Source organism: Schistocerca serialis, chromosome 2 (genome assembly GCF_023864345.2).
Source record: "Schistocerca serialis cubense isolate TAMUIC-IGC-003099 chromosome 2, iqSchSeri2.2, whole genome shotgun sequence".
Lineage (NCBI taxonomy): Eukaryota > Metazoa > Arthropoda > Insecta > Orthoptera > Acrididae > Schistocerca > Schistocerca serialis.
Genome location: NC_064639.1, coordinates 289,930,889 through 289,953,061, shown reverse-complemented (window position 1 = coordinate 289,953,061; position 22,173 = coordinate 289,930,889).

The following is a 22,173-nucleotide window of genomic DNA, read 5'->3' as shown; positions in this document are numbered from 1 at the left end:
CAGATGCTGTGTCAGTGCAGTCCAACTTGTCTAGCTTGTGTCCATAATGTCTTTTAATCCGCTAATTTCTAAGCAAATGTCACTTTGAAATATCTTTAGTATATATGCGTATTGTTTGTTTTAATCAGAAATTTGTCAGGTGCTGTGCATTTCTTTCTATACCTTCTGCAGTTTTTGTAAGCTAACCTATACCTGTGTTCATAGGGAACTGATCATCAAACAACCTAAAATTTTCTTGTAATTTTAGAATTTAGCTTCAACATCTGTATTCTGTCTTTTAGCATCATTTTGTACACCATTTGTCAAACCTTATAGTGAGTCACAAAATACTGTAAACACATTGTTTCCATGTTATGTGAGGGGGATGTTGTAACAGGACATCCTCCTCTAGCATTACTTGTCTTCAACAGTAGTTCTCAACACCAGTATTATTTTTCAAAATTTGGACTGGTCAGTATTATCTCACTTGCTTTTCTGAAAACTTTCATTTAATTTTATGCACAGTAAGTTATATTTTAAGCTAAAATTTAAGAAAAGGAATTACTTTATAAATATTTTAGTTTTGATGTTGTAATTGATAAGTACTAGTTCTGAATGTACAGTTACAACTTTTTTTTAGAAACATTTGAAATTATGAATTATTTGCACACTTAAAATTTTTATTATTAATTATGTGATCCTGTACTGTTTATTATGTTTATTTCTGGATTTATTTATGATACAGTAATAGAAATTAATAAAGTAATGAAAAGTAGTGGAAATTCATTTGTTAAGAAAAATTGTAAGCCCTGCAGAATATGGTTACTTCTACAGAGTGAGAGAGTTGTAAGCATGCCTCTGATGGGATTGGATGTATTTTTGTGTGAAAAATGTAATTTAATGTAAAAAATCAAATACTGTTTGATACACTAAAATGTGAGAAAATACATTTACATAAAAAAAAGAAGCTGCAACAACAATCTTCAGATTTATTCAGTTAAGGACACGATGCAACATTTTCAGCTTCAAGTATCAAACCCCTAGACTAGAAGAACTGGAGCCATCTCAACATTACAAGCTAAGCAAACTAGAAAGTTTATTGTAGTCTTTGCTCCTCTCAAATCTTCATAAAAGACTTTGTTTGTTAATTACTTGAACTGGACATTGTTTAATGTGGGCAATAGATGGAAGTAAGAAGAAAGGGAGAGATTACACAACCCATAAAAAAAAACTTCTGAACTTACAGGTAGCCATAAATAACATTAACACAGAACTGAGACCCCCTGTTGTAACCATAAAAGAGCATTGACTCACAGAAAAATTGTTTGGTTTTATAAATCTAGATAATTATATATTAATTTCATACTTTTGCAGAGAAGAGTTCTTTAATGGAGTAAGTTGCATATTTGTAAGAAATAACATAAGCTGCCTAGTAACAGTAATTCCCATGGATAAATATACTGTAGGAAAGAACTTTGAAGACGAAGGTGCAATATCTGGACTGAAAAGTATAATTTACATCATACTATCTGTAGATAGAGCACCAATCAATGATTTCAAGAAATTCATAGAAATCATGGACCGTTTACTGTCATACTTTTGAAACAATAAACAGATTTTATGTAGGGATTTTGATATTAAATCTTTATCAGAAACAACATTCAAAGTATTACTTAACACTCTACTTACAACATGTAACAATGAAAACAATTTATATTTGACAAAATAATTTATTTGGATGGATTAAAAATCTGTCTGTCTATATATCTAATTAAATTACTTACAATCAAACAATGGAAAGTCCAGGATGGAATGTAACAATACCAGAGAAGAAAAGTTGCTACTCACCATATAGCAGAGATGCTCAGTCGCAATAGGCACAATGAAAAGATTCACACAATTAAAGCTTTCGGCCATTAAGGCCTTTGTCAGCAGTAGGCACACATACACACACACACACACACACACTCACATAAACGCAACTTGTGCACACATCTGCAGTCTCAGAGAGATGAGACCACACTGCAAACAGCAGCACCAGGACATGACAAGAGTGGCGACTGGGTGGGGGTAAGGAGGAGGCTGGGGCGGAGAAGGGGAGGGATAGTACAGTGGGAGTGGTGGACAGTTAAGTGTTGCAGTTTAGACGGAGGGCAGGAGAGAAGATGCGGAGGGAGGAGGGGGTAAGTAGCGGAAAGGAGAGAAAATAAAAGACTAGGTGTGGCGGTGAAATGACGGCTGTGTAATGCTAGAATGGGAACAGGGAGGGGGATGGATTGGTAAGGACAGTGACTAACAAAGGTTGAGGCCAGGAGGGTTAGGGGAACTTACGATGTATTGCAGGGAAAGTTCCCACCTGCACAATTCAGAAAAGCTGGTGTTGGTGGGAAGGATCCATATGGCATAGGCTCTGAAGCAGTCATTAAGATTACGCATATCATGTTTGGCAGCGTGTTCAGCAACAGGGTGGTCCACTTGTTTCTTGGCGACAGTTTGTTGGTGGCCATTCATGTTGACAGACAGCTTGTTGGTTGTCATGCCTACATAGAATGCAGCAAAGAGGTTGCAGCTTAGCTTTACAAGCTGCCCGGTCCTCACAGCTTTACTTCTGCCAGGACCGGGCATGAGTCGTGCTGCGGTAGTTCAGATGATAGAGCACTTGCCCGCGAAAGACAAAGGTCCCGAGTTCGAGTCTCGGTCGGGCACACAGTTTTAATCTGCCACGAAGTTTCATATCAGCACACACTCTACTGCAGAGTGAAAATCTCATTCTGGAAACATCCCCCAGGCTGTGGCTAAGCCATGTCTCCGCAGTATCCTTTCTTTCAGGAGTGCTAGTTCCGCAAGGTTCGCAGGAGAGCTTCTGTAAAGTTTGGAAGGTAGGAGATGAGATACTGGCAGAAGTAAAGCTGTGAGGACCGGGTGTGAGTCGTGCTTCAGTAGCTCAGATGGTAGAGCACTTGCCCGCGAAAGGCAAAGGTCCCGAGTTCGAGTGTCGGTCGGGCATACAGTTTTAGCCTGCCAGGAAGTTTCATATCAGCGCACACTCTGCTGCAGAGTGAAAATCTCATTCAAGAAGACAGGTCTCATTTCTGGGAACAGTTTTCATTTTCCAAAAAAGAAGGAAACCATCATTGTCCATAAATGTGTATTTTTGCAAGGTTATTTGGAGGGTAAGCCAAAATGTCTCCTTGAAAGCACAGCTGCCATGTCTGAAACAGATGATAAAGTGAAATGCATCCTTCATGCTAAATATGGTGGTACTGATCATATCATTTAAGCCCATCTTCATTTCTTTGAATAACTGCAGCCTGTGCAACCAACTATGCCTGCTTCTCTGAACAGAGTGATCACAAAGACTTATTACCTCCTATCACATATGCTCATTATCATACATTGTTGCATTGTATTAACATGGGCTTATGGCAGAGGACAACTTTGAGGTAATGTGACTATTCTCCTCCACATATGATGTGAAATTCTCTTCAGCATTGCCGACATGATGGCAGTAAATGCACATTGAAGAGCATCCTTAAGTTTGTCAATCCTCTTGTATGTGTGGCAGCAACCTTCTGTTTAATGACTCTCCATAATGCACTGTCACAAGCAACAACCTTCTGTTTAATGACTCTCCATAATGCACTGTCACAAGATGACAGATCTAGCTTTGAGGTGGCCACTCCAAAGATGCAGGAAAATGGACGGAACCACTTCCAGTCCATTCTTAAGGAAATACCTCACTGACATGTTCTCTAATGGTGGTGTTCAATCCTCCTGGAAATATGTACAGCTGAGCATTCAACAATCTTGCATATGTGGAATAAACCCACTACATAACATGATGAGATATCCAATGTGATTCACAGCACTGTTGAAGAAATATCAGCCTATCAGGTGGGTTGCGGATTATGCATCACTCGTCATTTCATGTGGTGGGTTTTATTTAAGTTATTCATAAAGATGTAGGTTTTTTTTACTCCAGAAATAAATATGTTTCTTATTTTTGCATTGTGGTACATTGCACACTCATCTGAGAAGAACCATTTCCCCCTTGAAGGAAGAGATGTAAATACATTGGGCATTTGCCAACAAGCTTGATGATGTTTTTGCTTGTCATTATCACTCAATTTGTTTGCAAACTAAAGTTTAAGTGCCTTAACTTCAAATCATTCTTTATGTATTTTTGTAATGTTGAGTATGGAACTCTTAATTCCTCTGACTGCTTACAAATTGACCTTTTTGATGAATGTTCAATTGATGCTGCAGCCCCCACACACATTTCCAGTCATGTTGATGGTCATCCTGAGTGAGGCTTATCTTTTATGTGACCAGTCACAAAGGGCCTTTTCTCTTGCCATAAAACTTTTGTTTTTGGTGAGGATGGTTTCTGGAACCTTACATTGAAATCACACTGAGTGTCTCTCATTAATTTTCCTGTATGGGGTCATTCGTGAGCCCACATTTTCTCATTGTATAAGTGGACTCATCAGCCATGATTGAGATGTACACTGAGCTAACAAAAGTCATGGGATAGTGATATGCACAAGTACAAATGGTTGTAGTATCATATAGATAGGGTATAAAAGGGCAGAGCACTAGTGGACCTGTCATTTGTACTCAGTTGAAACATTTGAAAAGTTGTTCAATGTGATTATGACCATACAACAGGAATTAACAGACTTTGAATGTAGAATAGTAGTTGGAGCTAGACACACAAGACATTCCGTTTCAGAAATTGCTAGGAAATTCAATATTCTGAGATCTGCAGTGTGAAGACTGTGCTGAGAGTACCAAATTTCTGGCCTCACTTCTCACCATGGACAGAGCAGTGGAATATGACATTCACTTAACAATGTGAGCAGCAGCATTTCCATAGAACTGTCAGTGCTAACAGACAACCAACACTGCATGAAATAACCACAGAAATCAATGTGGGACATATGATGGATGTATCTACGAGTACAGTGTCACGAAATTTGGCATTGATAGACTATGGCAATAGATGACCAACATGAGTGCCTTTGATATCAGTGTGACATCACCTGCAGTGCTTCTCCTGAGCTTGTGACCTTGTCAGTTTGATCCTAGATGACTGGAAAACTGTGGCCTGGTCAGATGAGTACTGATTTCAGTTTGTAAGAGCTGATGGTAAGGTTCAAGTGTGGTGCAGAGGCCACCAAGTCAGGGACCCTATTTGTCAACAAAGCACATTACAAGCTGGTATTGGCTCCATAAAGGTGCAGGCTGTGTTTACATGGAATGGACTGGGTCCTGGATATCAAGACCATTCACAGCCATTCATGTTCTTCATGTTCCTAAATATCAATGGAATTTTTATGGATGACAATGTGTCATGTCACTGGGCCACAGTTGTTGAAGACTGGTTTGAAGAATATTCTGACAATCAGAGAAAATGACTTGGCCACGCAGATTGTCCAACATGATCCCCATCAAACACATATGGGACATAACAGAGAGATTAGTTTGTGCATAAAGTCCTACACCAGCAACACTTTTGCATTATGGATGGGTATACAGGCAGCCTGGTTCAATATTTCTGTAGGAGACTTCCAACAACTAGTTGAGTCCATGCCACTTCAAGTTGCTCTACTACACCAGGCAAAAGGAGGTCCAACACTATATTAGGAGGTACCCCATGACTTTTGTCACCTCAATGTACATCATCACCTGCAGCAATAAAAGACAAGTCATTAACATCTGTGTAATACATACGGGGTAATGGGACTTTGTTATCAGTCTGTACAATGAGTGGAACTGTTACCTCTATGCACTGAGTGCTCTTGGAGAAAATACAGATAATCAATGTTCTAAGGGTACTATATGCATTTCCTGAAGAAGACATCAGCTGACAATGGATTACCCATGCTAAATAAAATGATATTGAGAAAGTTGAAGTGGCTCTCAATACAGAAAAAACCTCTGGGAGTTTCACTGCTGCAACATCTTTAGTACCCACAACAACAGCTTTCAAGATAGAAACAAAGTCCACAAATATTATTAAACCATAAAAATTGAATTCAGTGCCGTTTTGTGTATTCTGTGAAAGTAAGGAGCACTAGGCACAGGAAAGCAAGAAAATAACCACCTTGAAAGACTGCACAGGAAAGTTAAAACAATCATCATGCTTCTATATTTGCTTAGATAGAGGCCAATTATCAAAAATCTCTATGAAATGAGATGAAACACTTTGTTCAAAATGCAAGCAATCTCATCACTACTCCATTTGCTTACATATAACTTAACCATTACATCAGAGAAAAAAATACAAACTCAGAATTCAGACATTGGGCCTATTGGCTTCTGTGAACTGATATGCTGCATCCTAGATGCAGCAAGTCAGTCTACAACCATTACTGCATCACTTGTCAATGAATTACACAGATATCCTTCTGATTGTTGTACATTCAGTATGGTTAGTTGTATCATTGAGGCATGCAAGCCACCTCAACTTGTCAGGGTCTTTGATTCGTGGTACACCTGTACCAATTATCCTGTATTTTGAAGGAACTGTTTTGTTGTGTACAACCCCTGGATTTTTTAAAGCAACAATATGCATCCTTTTTAGTTGAATAAGATGAAAACCTGTTGCTAATGGGATCTCTGATGCCACAGAATTTTAGCTTCTCTAGGAGAACATTGTGACCTGCATGATCAAATGAGGTGTTTCTCCTGTATGGATGGAGTCACAGCTGAACAGTAACAACAGTTTTCACTTCTTCTGATCAGCCAGGTACACAGGTCACTAATTTAAGGCATTGGCATCCATTGCTGATACATAAGGAGGGCAGTAAGTTGTATATTTAAGTTTTTGTCTGCTTTTATAGTGTACTTTTTCATTTAGTCTTGTTAGCATGGGTAAGATGTGTGCATGCTTTGTGGGGACACAGGAGGAGCTGGCTACAGTTTGCAAACACCTGAATGCACTTTTGGCTATTGTCAGCCACCTTCAAGCTGCTACCCCAGGGTGTAACGGTGGCAGAGAATCTTGAATTTCGCTTGGAACACCCGAGGTGTCACTTGTTTCACCCAGAAGCTCTGCTGCTGGGCACCTCTTGTGTACTCAATGTGTTGGATCAAACCTCACAATAGTGTAACAAATTTGCATCATCCAGGGAGTGAGCAGGTGGCTGTTCCTTCAGCAGGGTCCGAGCAGGTGGCTGTTCCTTCAGCAGGGTCCGAGCAGGTACCTGTAGATAAAGGTTTGGTAGTTGTCAGCTGCTCCAATGTTAGGTGCATTTTAGAGGCCCTTAGGATGATAATGTTCAGCACTGGAAAGAAAACCAATGTGCACTCTGTACACCTGCCAGGGGGCCTCATCCAAGATGTGGAGGTAGCCTTGCCTGCAGCTATGGAGTGTGAAGTATTCAGTTGTCTGCAAGTTGTGGCTGACTTCAGCATCAACAACACTTATCACATGGGTACTGAGGCCATTGTCAGTTCATACAAGCAGCTGGCAGAAATGGTGAAGGCTACAGGACTCATTCAAGGGGTGCAAGCAGAGCTCACAATTTGCAGCATTATTTCCATAGTTGATTTGGGTCCTTTGGTTTGCAGCTGAGTGGAGGGACTCAACCAAAGACTTTGGTGACTCTGTGATAGTCGGAATAATCAGATGTCAATTTGTAGGACTTCTCTTAATAGGTCAGATGTGCATTACATGAAAGAAGCAGCTACTCTGGTAGCAGAGTACTTCTGGAGTGCACGTAGGTTTTTTTCTAGACTAGTTTGAGGTACTCTGATGAACCATCACCAGTCATTACACAGAATGGAAAGTCAGACAGTGTACAGAGTAAAAGCACTTTGAGTATAAAAAATTTGTCGGTAACTTGTCAAAATACTTATAATGAAGTTCCCAAATTTTATGCCCTCCTGGATGTTTTTATCAGCCACTTGACCCCACTGTGGCAGTTCTAGAGTCATTCAAAGATACAGGGTTATTACAAATGATTGAAGCGATTTCACAGCTCTACAATAACTTTATTATTTGAGATATTTTCACAATGCTTTGCACACACATACAAAAACTCAAAAAATTTTTTTAGGCATTCACAAATGTTCGACATGTGCCCCTTTAGTGATTTGGCAGACATCAAGCCGATAATCAAGTTCCTCCCACACTCGGCGCAGCATGTCCCCATCAATGATTTCGAAAGCATCATTGATGCGAGCTCGCAGTTCTGCACGTTTCTTGGTAGAGGAGGTTTAAACACTGAATCTTTCACATAACCCCACAGAAAGAAATCGCATGGGGTTAAGTCAGGAGAGTGTGGAGGCCATGACATGAATTGCTGATCATGATCTCCACCATGACCAATCCATCGGTTTTCCAATCTCCTGTTTAAGAAATGCCGAACATCATGATGGAAGTGCGGTGGAGCACCATCCTGTTGAAAGATGAAGTCGGCGTTGTCGGTCTCCAGTTGTGGCATGAGCCAATTTTCCAGCATGTCCAGATACACGTGTCCTGTAACTTTTTTTTTTCGCAGAAGAAAAAGGGGCCGTAAACTTTAAACTGTGAGATTGCACAAAACACGTTAACTTTTGGTGAATTGCAAATTTGCTGCACGAATGTGTGAGGATTCTCTACTGCCCAGATTTGCACATTGTGTCTGTTCACTTCACAATTAAGAAAAAATATTGCTTTATCACTGAAAACAAGTTTCGCACTGAACGCATCCTCTTGCATGAGCTGTTGCAACTGCGCCGAAAATTCAAAGCATTTGACTTTGTTATCAGGCGTCAGGGCTTGTAGCAATTGTAAACGGTAAGGCTTTTGCTTTAGCCTTTTCTGTAAGATTTTCCAAACCGTCGGCTGTGGTACGTTTAGCTCCCCACTTGCTTTATTCGTCGACTTCCGCGGGCTACGCATGAAACTTGCACGCATGCGTTCAACCGCTTCTTCGCTCACTGCAGGCTGACCCGTTGATTTCCCCTTACGGAGGCATCCAGAAGCTTTAAACTGCGCATACCAACGCCGAATGGAGTTAGCAGTTGGTGGATTTTTGTTGAACTTCGTCCTGAAGTGTCGTTGCACTGTTATGACTTGACTGATGTGAGTGCATTTCAAGCACGACATACGCTTTCTCGGCTCCTGTCGCCATTTTGTCCCACTGCGCTCTCGAGCGCTTTGGCGGCAGAAACCTGAAGTGCGGCTTCAGCCGAACAAAACTTTATGAGTTTTTCTATGTATCTGTAGTAAGTCATGACCATATGTCAATGAATGGAGCTACAGTGAATTTATGAAATCGCTTCAATCATTTGTAATAGCCCTGTAGTCTATGATCAGTAGTGCATAATTAGCCACTTCATGCAATACTAATTGGCAGCAACTTTAACCTACTGAGCGTAGATTGGGACAGCTATAGATTCATTACAGGAGATAGAAACACATAGTCTTGCATAGTACTTTTGAACACTTTTTTGAGAACTATCTTGATCACCTAGTTCAGCAGCCTACGTACAATGTAAATATCTTAGACCTTGTAGTTGCAAAAAGGCCATACCATATTACCAATGTCAATATAGAGACAAGCATTGGTAAACCTGGTGTTATTATAGCAACTACGGTTATGAAAGTCAGCAAGGCTATCAGAGTGTTTCTACTAGAAAGAACAGATAAGCAGTTGTTAGCACCTCACGTAGACAATGAATTGATATCACTTAGTTCGAGAAAGATGGATTAGAGGAATTGTGGACGAAGTTTAAACAGACTGTAAATCATGGTATAGAGAACTATGTCCTTAGTAAATGGATTAAGGACAGAAATAACTCCTCGTAGTTTAACAACAAAATTCAAAAAATGCTGAAGAAACGAAGACTGATGCCCTCTTGGTTCAAAAGAGAATGCACAAATGACAACAGGCAAAGGTAAGTAGAGTTTCATGCACCTGGGTAAATATCTATGCTTCAAAATTACAACAACTACCACTGTCATACTGAAGCAAAAGATCTGGCTGATAATCCAGGAAAATTCTAGTCCTATATAAAATTGCTAAGCAGGGCTAAGGCTACTGACCAATCAATCACTAACCAATCTGGTGTGGCAGTTGAAGATAGCAAAATGAAAGCCAAAGTTTTAAACTTCACATTTAAGAAATCATTCACACAGGAGAATCAATCACACATACTGTTGTTTAGCCATCAAACAGAGTACAACATGGATGACAGAATAAGCATCCCTGGTATAGCCTGGTATAGAGAAACAACTGAAAGAGTTGAAACCAAATAAGTCACCAGATCCAGATGGAATCCTAGTTTGGTTTTACGAAGAGTACTCTATGGCACTGGCTTCTTACTTAGCTTGAATTTATCATGGATCTATCACCCAGCACAAAGTGCCGAGAAACTGGAAAAAATTGTACGTGACAACTGTATACTAGAAAGTTAAAGAACAGACCTGGAAAACAACAGGCCAATATCGCCAATGGATTTGCTGCAGAATCCTTGAACTCATTCCCAGTTCAAATATAACAAAATATTCTTGAGACTGAGAAAGCTTATGTCCATAATCAGCACTGTCTTAGAGAGCACCACTCATGTGGGACTCAGCGTGCCATTTTCTCACATGGATGAAGGGTGAACTATGGATAAAGGGCAGCAGGCTGATTCCATATTTCTAGACTTCCAGAAACAATTTGACGTAGTGCCTCACTGCAGTGTGTTAACTTTCATCACATTGGCTACAGCAAGTTGTTCATATTTTAAAGCTACCTCCTTTTTAAGCTTTCAGTGTGTTGATAAGAAACACATGTGTATAGGTAATACAATCAAAAGGATAGACTGCTATTCGCCATATAGAGGAGATGCTGACTCACAGGAAGATGCAACAGAAAGACTGCTAAACATTTGAGCTTCCAGCCGAAGGACCTTTTTCTATAGGAGAAAACGCTCACACATTGACACAAACACAACTCACACACATATGACCATTGTCTCAGGCCACTGAGGTTGGTCTGTACACAGCAACTGTACCTTCCAGGAGAGCCATGTGTTGTGCATGGACATGATGATTGATACAGTGTGGCTTGTAAGTCAGAGTACATTTGGTTTGGAAGACAACAGGCAAAACACAGGAAAGAAGAGAAAAAAAAGGATGGACAGTGAGTAAAGTAATGTGTTACAGAAGAGTCACAAAGGAAAACAGCATTGGCTTGTAAGATGGAAGAAAAGTCATTTGGCAAAATCAAATAAGGGAAAATCCAGGATGGCATAACTACAGTGTTACGAAAAGGATAGATTGATAATATTGTTGTTATTCCATCTTGGATCTGTAGCCATCCAGTTAAATTGTTAAAAGCTTAGTCAGCCAGTGTCATAATTTTGAAATGAGAGTTAGTATGAATGTTGCGTAGTACATATTTCACGTGAAGTGTTGTTGCGACACAGAAAAAAGTCAATTTTGGAAACTAAGCCACTGAATATTAAAAGTAAAGTTATTAAGGAATACACCCAACTGACTACAAAAAATAAGGGGGCACATACATCCACAAGTGAGTGGTTCAAAATCAGAATTAATACTGTAAGGAAAATGGGTCATACGTATAATTACGTTGGTACACACTCAGTTGTATGTGAACATATGATAAGGATAGAGGCATTTACATTCTAAGTACTATCATTCTCTGTGGCCTGGGTAAAAAGAATTGTGGTTAAAATGCATTTACTCATATGAGAAGAAAATAATCGGACTTCATAATTAAATGGAAAGAAAGATTGCAAGTTTGGAATGTCGCAGCAAATATGACCTAAATATTGAAATTGTCATTGGCGGCCATGAAGGGAAAGAGGTGAACCCATTCACGTACCTCTATTGTTGAGCAGCACTGTCGTGAAGATCTCCATCTAAATTCTCTATACAAAATTAAAATAATAATAACCCTCCAGAGTTACAGGAGCTGGTATCCTTGGTATCGTAGATGAGAAAGTCGTATTGTTTCAGAACTTGCTTTCATTATTTATCACAATTTCAATTACTATTACACAGCACTTTGCTTGTATGTCTTCTTACCAGGGCATGAGAACAATGAAAGTAACTATTACTAAAACTAATAAACAAAAAGAGTTAATCTTCTTTTGTCCATCAGTATTAAATACTTTTCAAATAAATCTTTGATACGAGATTCAAGTAATTATCTACACTTTTATCAATAAGAAAAAATTATTAAGTTCCTTTATAGCTTTTCCTTTGTTTGATCCCATATAATGGCTTTCCTTCTGTCCCACAACCCAGTGCTGTTTTCCTTGTTCCTATTCTCTAACATATTATTTTACTCTGTGTCTGTCCTTTTGGTTCTCTTCTTTCCTGTGTTTTACCTGATAACTTCCAAACCATACATGCTCTGACTTATGATCCACACTGTTTCAACCATCTCATCCACACAGAACTCACAATTCTCCCATCAGGTGTAAGCAGCCAGATATAGGGGTAATGAATGTGTGAGTTGTACTTGTGTGAATGTGTGTCTGTTTTTCTAGTTTAGAAGAAGGCCTTTTGGCCAGAAGCTAAAATGTCTTTCAGACTTTTTGTTGTACCTGTCTGCAACTCAACGTCTATCGTTTTCATCATAGCCATTATTTCATCCTCAATTTTCCATTGTATAATATGCATATAGCCAACTAGTCATGTTAATATACAAGTATAGCAGCTAATTGCAACAAGGTTAATAATTTCAAAGAATAAAGGAATTTCTAGTCCAAGTAAAAGTGAAAATAATTTTTTAATTGCAAACATGGCTACTATAATGAAACTCATCATTTGTGTATACTTCCCCCTTTTAATTACATAAAAACTACTCTTCTAATAATCCCTGAAGTTTCTCTTTTTCGGATGCATTTTATACAGCATTATAGGGATCATGCAGAATCAATCACTAATTGCAACTGATCTCTTAACAGGTTCATCTTACCCTAACAGTAGCTTACAAACAAGAGAGATCTGACATTAAATAATATTAGACAGATGCTTCTGTGAAAAGACTAACTGGTTGCCAATTGCAGATACTGATGAAACTTTCCATGATTTTATCCTTTTTATACACTGTGGGTGTCACCTGCCTATTGTTGGATAAAGAGTAATTTGGGCTGAACAGCTTTTGAATATGTGTTTAGTCTGAGACAGAAATTGAGCTTGATTCACATATCTCTATTGAAAAATAACTGATTATTTACCAGCTCATAAACAGATCATTACATGAGGCAATGGATTATCAGGAATGCTCAGCCAATAGCAAAAATGTTGCTGAGGATAAGGATAATTCAAATGAATAGGATAGCTGCCTGGTAGAATTTTGCACAGAGCATAACTTAATGATAGCTAACACTTGGTTCAAGAATCATAAAAGAAGATTGTATACGTGGAAGAAGCCTGGAGATATTTACAGGTTTCAGATAGATTATATAATGGTAAGACAGAGATTTAGTAACCAGGTTTTAAATTGTAAGACATTTACAGGGGCAGATGTGGACTCTGACCACAATCTATTGGTTATGAACTGTAGATTAAAACTGAAGAAACTGCAAAAAGGTGGGAATTTAAAGACATGGGACCTGGATAAACTGACTAAACCAGAGGTTGTACAGAGTTTCAGGGAGAGCATAAGGGAACAATTGACCGGAATGGGGGAAAGAAATACAGTAGAAGAAGAATGGGTAGCTCTGAGGTATGAAGTGGTGAAGGCAGCAGAGGATCTAGTAGGTAAAAAGATGAGAGCTAGTAGAAATCCTTGGGTAACAGAAGAAATATTGAATTCAATTGATGAAAGGAGAAAATATAAAAATGCAGTAAATGAAGCAGGCAAAAAGGAATACAAACGTCTCAAAAATGAGATCGACAGGAAGTGCAAAATGGTTAAGCAGGCATGGCTAGAGGACAAATGTAAGGATGTAGAGGCGCACATCACTAGGGGTAACATAGATACTGCCTACAGGAAAATTAAAGAGACCTTTGGAGAAAACAGAACCACTTGCATGAATATCAAGAGCTCAGATGGAAACCCAGTTCTAAGCAAAGAAGGGAAAGCAGAAAGGTGAAAGGAGTATATAGAGGGTCTATACAAGGGCGATGTACTTGAGGACAATATTATGGAAATGGAAGAGGATGTAGATAAAGATGAAATGGGAGATATGATACTGCGTGAAGAGTTTGACAGAGCACTGAAAGGCCTAAGTCGAAACAAGGCCCTGGGATTAGATAACATACCATTAGAACTACTGACAGCCTTGGGAGAGCCAGCCCTGACAAAACTCTACCATCTGGTGAGCAAGATGTATGAGACAGGTGAAATACCATCAGACTTCAAGAAGAATATAATAATTCCAATCCCAAAGGTAGCAGGTGTTGACAGATGTCAAAATTACCGAACTATCAGTTTAATAAGTCACGGCTGCAAAATACTAATGCGAATTCTTTACAGATGGATGGAAAAACTAGTAGAAGCCGACCTTGGGGAAGATCAGTTTGGATTCTGTAGAAATATTGGAACACGTGAGGCAATACTGATTCTATGACATCTTGGAAGCTAGATTAAGGAAAGGCAAACCTACATTTCTAGCATTTGTAGACTTAGACAAAGCTTTTGACAATGTTGACTGAAATACTCTCTTTCATGTTCTGAATGTGTCAGGGGTAAAATACAGGGAGTGAAAGGCTATTTAGAATTTGTACAGAAACCAAATGGCAGTTATAAGAGTTGAGGGGCATGAAAGGGAAGCTGTGGTTGGCAAGGGAGTGAGGCAGGGTTGTAGCCTCTCCCTGATGTTATTCAATCTGTAAATTGAGCAAGCAGTGAAGGAAACGAAAGAAAAATTTGGAGTAGGTATTAAAATCCATGGAGAAGAAATAAAAACTTTGAGGTTCGCCGATGATATTGTAATTCTGTCAGAGACAGCAAAGGACTTCGAAGAGCAGTTGAACGGAATGGATAGCATCTTGATAGGAGGATATAAGATGAACATCAACAAAAGCAAAACGAGGATAATGGAATGTAGTTGAATTAAGTCAGGAGATGCTGAGGGTATTAGATTAGGAAATGAGACACTTTAAAGTAGTAAAGGAGTTTTGCTATTTTGGGAGCAAAATAACTGATGATGGTCAAAGTAAAGAGGATATAAAATGTAGACTGGCAATGGCAAGGAAAGTGTTTCTGAAGAAGAGAAATTCGTTAACATCGAGTATAGATTTAAGTGTCAGGAAGTCGTTTCTGAAAGTATTTGTATGGAGTGTAGCCATGTATGAAATTGAAACATGGACGATAAATAGTTTAGACAAGAAGAGAATAGCAGCTTTCGAAATGTGGTGCTACAGAAGAATGCTGAAGATTAGATGGATAGATCACATAACTAATGGGGAGGTATTGAATAGGAGTGGGGAGAAGATAAGTTTGTAGCACAACTTGACTAGAAGAAGGGATCGGTTGGTATGACATGTTCTGAGGCATCAAGGGATCACCAATTTAGCACTGGGGGGCAGTGTGGAGGGTAAAAATCATAGAGGGAGACCAAGAGATGAATACACCAAGCAGATTCAGAAGGATGTAGATTGCAGTAGGTACTGGGAGATGAAGAAGCTTGCACAGGATAGAGTAGCATGGAGAGCTGCATCAAACCAGTCTCAGGACCGAAGACCACAACAACAACAACAACCTGTAATCCAGAGTGACATACTGTACAGAGCTAAAAGTAAAAGCATGGAACAAAAAAACATGCAAAATTCACAGACCAAAGAACAAACAACACATAGAAAGCATAAGCATGTGTAGAAAACAAAGTGGCCCTGGTGACTGACAAGGAAGCTGTTTGAGATCTATGGTCACCGGAGACTGTACACACACACCACTACCACACCAGATACACATAATGTCACTGCTTGGTGAGAATTCTGATTGATAGCCACAACCTGCATAGTTGATGCTACATCAGCACCCTTCTCAAAGCAGAACATCGTCTCAGAACTGAACCAGAAAATGCATGTGTCGGCCAGGCCAGGTCTTGTGGGCCTTTGTTGTACTGCAGCAGCTGGCCACTGCAACCTTGGTGGAGACTGTGGTGCTGATTGTGGATGATGCTATGGTCTGGATACTGCAGTGGCTGGTGGCACCTCATGGAAAATGTACACAGAATTCATACAGTCTATTGACATGGTTGTGGACTTGTCATTCATAGCAGCATCAAGTGGCTGTGTACCTCTTCATACCACCCACATAACAGCTATATTAATAACTCCGACTCGGGCCATGTGTTTGACTATCTATTCTCTTTTAACATTTAGCACCCTTTTCATTACACCTTCATACATTCCTATTCATAATAGTCAACATTCCATAAGAATATTAATTGTATTTACCCATTATCAACTTAAACTTCCCCCTTGTCTACTTTACATAAGACAAATCTACTATAGGCAACAGACACAACACAAATCAGCTGACTCACACCCATCAACAAATATTTAATGAATTATTCTTTTCACCAGGCCACCACAGTAACTAATTACCTTCAACAAGTCAGCAATTCGATGTAATTGCTCCCCTTAAAGAGACATATTTTTGCCTCCCACTAAAATATCTGCCATGTTCATGATAAAACGACAGAATACAACAAATGCTGTTTACAACTCTGCCTAATATTGTGGAGCAATTTACTCTCTATTTTATACTACTACATCTGCATGATATTCTTTTTCTATTCATTCTCATTCACATGGTGAAATTCATGTGAGTTAATCAGTAGTTCTACTCCCTGAGCACATGAGTAACACTTATGAAAATTTAAGGTGAAAGTGGTTATAAAATTCAAACTTAGTGAACATCTTTATAAACTCTCCTTGGTTACTATTTATATAAGTGAACTGTATCTGCTAATCTGGACTTTAAATATCTTCTCATTTTTTTACCCTTTACCATTTTGAATGTGATTGGTGACTCATTCCAAGAAGTACGCATAATTGACTGTTGTCTGAAGAACTGTGATCTGTGGAATACTGATATTTAAAAAATTTGTTGCCAATGAAGTTATCAAGAAAAGTAAGTACTGACCTGATGTTGATGGAATATAAACAGAAATGCAAAATAAGTTGGTCAACACTGAAATTAAAATGTCTAGTTTGAATAAATGAGGAATCACAAAAAATTTAACTCAGATGTGATGTGTTTGTCATTCCGCTGTTTGACAAACAGTCAAAGCAATTTCAGATTATCAGACTTTGATTCTGAGTGCATCACTGAAGAAGTTTGCACTACAATCAGGTTAGTAGACCTGCAGTGTCACATAGTCCTCAGGTATGTATGCTTGCCAAAAAGGTATTTCTGTCTATAAACAGCTGAGCTGTATGCTTTCATGAAGCATAAATTTTACCCCTGCAGTTTTTGCTTAGCATTTTCAGCTAACATCTGTATTTTCTTACTGATCCAAAGATCAGAACCCTGCTTTTCTTTTATGTTTCTCATGAGTACTTTCACCTCACTTCTACATTCTGCCTTCTTTAAAAAATTATGGATTGTTCAAGGTGACACCACTTGCCCCCTCATTCATGTTTATGACAGTCATGAAAAACTGTCAACCACTGAATTCTGATCCTCTGTATCTCTAAATTAAACTCTTGGAGAAAAAAAGCCCTTTGAATCAATCTATTGTGCAACAGCTTATTTTGCACTAAAAAAGTTAATTCCCTGTGATATGAGCACAAAATTATGTTCTGGTCTGTTAATAGATAATGATAATTTGCAGAAAACACACACTATTGCTAATGTTCCTTTCTCAGTTGGCTGTTGGCAACCTGCTAGCAAAAGCTGAAATTCTTCTGTTAACTTCGTCAACTGTTTCTGCCATTTTGTAAATCTCTGCACCCGTTAAAATCCTGAAGAGTCACAGGCAACATGATGCTCCTTTGTAAAGCCAGGATAGCTTAGAATTATAGGCTCACTGAGTACTTGCTTCATTTTCTGAAATTCTTGCATATTTCATAGGACAAATATCATGATACATCTTTCTGTAACACATTTGCTAAGACTACACTATTTAGTATCTGGTCTGTCATGAAATATCAGTAAAATACTACTAAACTGAGATACGAGTTAAGCTGCTTTCTATTTATGGGTTCTAGACATTTCAGAATAACTGCAAACTTTGCAGGACATGGTCTTATACCTTCCAATGTGTCCTAGGAATTTTAATTTGACCCTGTGAAATTTGACCTTTCCCAGATTAAGAGAAACATACAGCACCCACGATCTAGAGCTAGTGTCTTTGACCAATAATCAAAATATGCTGGATCTGGGACTGCCAATGGGCATCTGCCAATGAAAAAAAGAAGGAATAAACAGTGAAGAGATAACATTCTACATGTCAGAGCTTGGAATGTCAGAAGTTTGAAAGTGGTAAGAAAGCTAGAAAATATAAAAACAGAAAGGTCCGTTAAGTGATGATAAAGATTTTTAATCAGATGAAAATAGAATAATAGCAACAGCAGCAGATGATGGTAGATTGGGACAATCTTTTATGAACAGGAAAGAAGGGCAGAGAGTGATCTACAGTGAACAGTTCAGTGACTGGGTTGTTCTCATCAGATTTGACAGCAAACTGACTCTGACAATGAGAGTTCAGGTAGATATGTTGCTGTTGCAAGCAGAAGATGAAGAGATAAAGTATATGAGGATAATGAATGGGAAATTTAGTATGTAAAGTGGGATGAAAATCTAATAATCATGGTGGACTGGACTGATGTTTTAGAGGAAGGAATAGAAAAATTGTTATGGGAGAATATGGACTGAGCAGGAGAAATGAGACAGGAGAAAGACTAACTGAGTTCTGAAAAAAATTGAGATACTAATAATGAATGCTCTGCTCAAGAATCACTAGAGAATGAGGTATACTTGGAAAAGACCTGGAGACACCAAAAGATTCCAGCTAGATTACATTATGGTCAGACAGAAATTTCAAAATCAGATGTTGGAGTGTAAGGTATGCCCAGGACCAGATATAGCCTCTGGTCATATTTTAATAATGATTAAAATTAAACTGAAGTTCAAGAGAATCATCCAAAAGAATCACTCTTGAAAGAAATGGAATACTAAAGTACTAAGGAATGTGAGACATGTTTGAAGTTTGCTAAGGATGTGGATACTGTGATGCAGAATACCAGAGTAGGCAGTTCAGTTGAAGAGGAGTGAAACTGCATAAAGAGAGCAATCACAGATGTTGGACAGGCAAACATATGCACAAAGAAAGTAACTGCAAAGAAATCTTCAGTAACAGAAGAACTACTTCAATTGATTGAAGAAAGAAGGAAGTACTAAAATGCTCAGGAAAAGACAGTATTACAGCAATGTTAATTAATTAGTAATAAAATAAATAGGAAGTGCAGGAAAGCCAAGGTTAAATAGTTGCAAGAAGCATGTGAAGAAATCAAAGAAGAAATGATCATTGGAAGGACTGACTGAGCGTATAGAAAAGTTAAATCAACCTTTGGCAAAATTAAAATCAACATTAAGAGCACAAAGGGAATTCCACTGTTAAATGCTGAGGAGAGAGTAGATAGACAGAAAGAGTACATTGCCTCTATGAGGATTAGGACTTGTGTGATCAATCGTCAAGTCGATGCATTAAATCCCACTGCAACCTTTCTGGTAATCTCCTTTTAAGTGCATCAATCAAGGTCATTTCATCAAATGGTTTGTCAAGGTGTGTTAATTTATTAGGTTGATTGTTACAAAACTATTTCAAAATACCGTCCCTTTTCCTATAATTAGGACTATTCAAAAATTCACTGTCAATTCTCCCCTGTTCAGCTTCTGACAAAAATTTATTTAAAAACCTTTTTCTGAAACTGTGATATGTTTCCTCTTGACTTAAATTTAAATTTATCCGTGATAGAACATCATCTTCAAGACATCTTTTAACAAATTTAATTTTTTGATTGTCACTTATGCCTGACACAGAACTATCTCTAAATTGGTGCAGAGAATCCACTGAATGTAAATTGTTAGATGAAAAACTTCTGACTGAAGTGTTGGACCATGAAATACCATTGTTTGAACATAGACTTTGATTCACACATGTTTCCTGAACTGCTGAAATTTTTTGATCTAAAACAGTTACATTAGTTTGCATTTTGCTTTCAACTTTTAAACGTTTTTGGTCTAAATGGTGATGTTTTGTTCCATTTTTTTCACTACAGCCCTCTGGTCAACTGTGACATCATTCACATTCTTTGATTGTATTGCTGCTTCAACAATGAGTTCATTTTCAAAAACAATAAATTTATTATCTAAAACACCAACTTATTCATTCACACTTTTGAACCCCTCTGACAACCCATTTTTTAGCTATGAAACCTGATTACTAAGTTTGTCCATTTGGTCTTGCACCCTGTCCATTTTACTATTGTTTTCTATTTTCAGGCCATTTAATTGTACTTGTAGTGAAGTAAATTTTTCAGTTAACTGATCATTAACTACATTAAACTTGCTATTGTTAAATTTCTTCATTTCCTCTAGTTTTGCCAAAATTAAGTGCAAAATATCAGTTTTTACTGTTTTTTTGCTGACTATGATTTCACTCAGCTCAAACACATCCTGACTGTATCCTACAGCTTTCACTTCTACATTGGTCCTACCCTCATCTCTTCATCTCATTAACAAGCACACGAGTCTACAAACATATTAACTTTACAAATAGTTTGTACTTATCTTTCCTTTTTGATGTCCCTGGTTGTAGTTGTAAAGTCCTCTTTCATTCGATCCAGTCCATCATTATTGGTAGTACATCATCACTGTTGATACTATTTACTTTGTTGGGTGGCCCTCAATCTCCTTTCTTCTTGTGATAGGAAATCCATTCACACATAAACTGCAAGTGACACAAATCACTCTCCCTTCTTCTACAACAGACAAAACTTCATTATTAGTCAACTGGTTCTGGACTACGTCACCACTTGTTACCTACCCCTCCCTCACATCATTTGTGGATTGTCACTGTCTTTATGGTTAACTGTTTTAATAAGTTTTGAGAGGAGTAACATTCACAATAAACTTTTTACTTATTTTCTTTTCTCATAGCTGACTCCAGTTCTTCACATCTAGGGGCTGATTCTTGAAACTGAAATTTTTGACATTATAGGTACTCATGGTTCCAATTGATATAATTAATTACAAAGTAGCATGGTCAGATTCTTTGTTTTCTTCACGATAATTTATTCTCCCACATTTTTCTATATCACACAGTCTTGAATTTTCACGTTAACAAAGCCGAAAATTACATTGTTCTTCCCAAAAATAAAAACAGGTCCAATCAAATGAGAGACATGCCCACCACTACTTCACTCTGTGGAAATAACAATATCCCAAAGGGTTTATGAATTTTCTTAACAAATGAATTTCTATTAATTTATAAATGAATTCAGAAACAAACATAATTGATGAAAAATATTATTTTAAAGGCAAGAAAACATTTTATTAACTTTATAATTACACCCTGGATATGAAAAAAAAAACACATTTACTGAAAAAAACACAGAAGTTACACAAAAGCAAAGAATAAAGATATTGACAGCTGAGTCATGGAGCAGCACATAAACATAGACCTGAAGGAATTTTTTTTTTCTTTTCTTTTAACACTTCCTCCAAAAGAAAAAAAAAAAAAAATATGAAAGTATTGCTTTGTCTCTTGCATGCAAATTTCTGAACATGGAAAATTAAATCGAACTCATTCAAGGGGTTTCAAAAAAATATCTGCCAACTGGTTGTGTCCATCAATGTGTTCCAAGAAAATCTCACCATTCAGATATCTTTCACGAACATAGAAATGTCGGACCTCTATATGTTTAGAATGTCGATGATATTCTGGAATTTTTTGCTAACTTCAATGCACTAGCATTGTCAATGTAAAGAACTGGAGGCTGCCCCAACATTTCCACTAATTCTGATAGCCAACAACGTAACCAAACTAACTCTTTCACTCCTTCACTACCTGCAATTATTTCCGCCTTGGTTGTGGATGGGGCCACTACTTTCTACAACTGACTTGTCCATAGCACTGCACTTTGCAAGAATTCCAGTTATTGAGCACCTTGTCCGGTTATCACCTGCGAAATCTGCATCAGTGTAAATCTTTAACTTTTCTTTTTTATTATATACAATTCCAAAATTTAAGGTCCCTTTCAAATACCGGAAAATGCGCTTT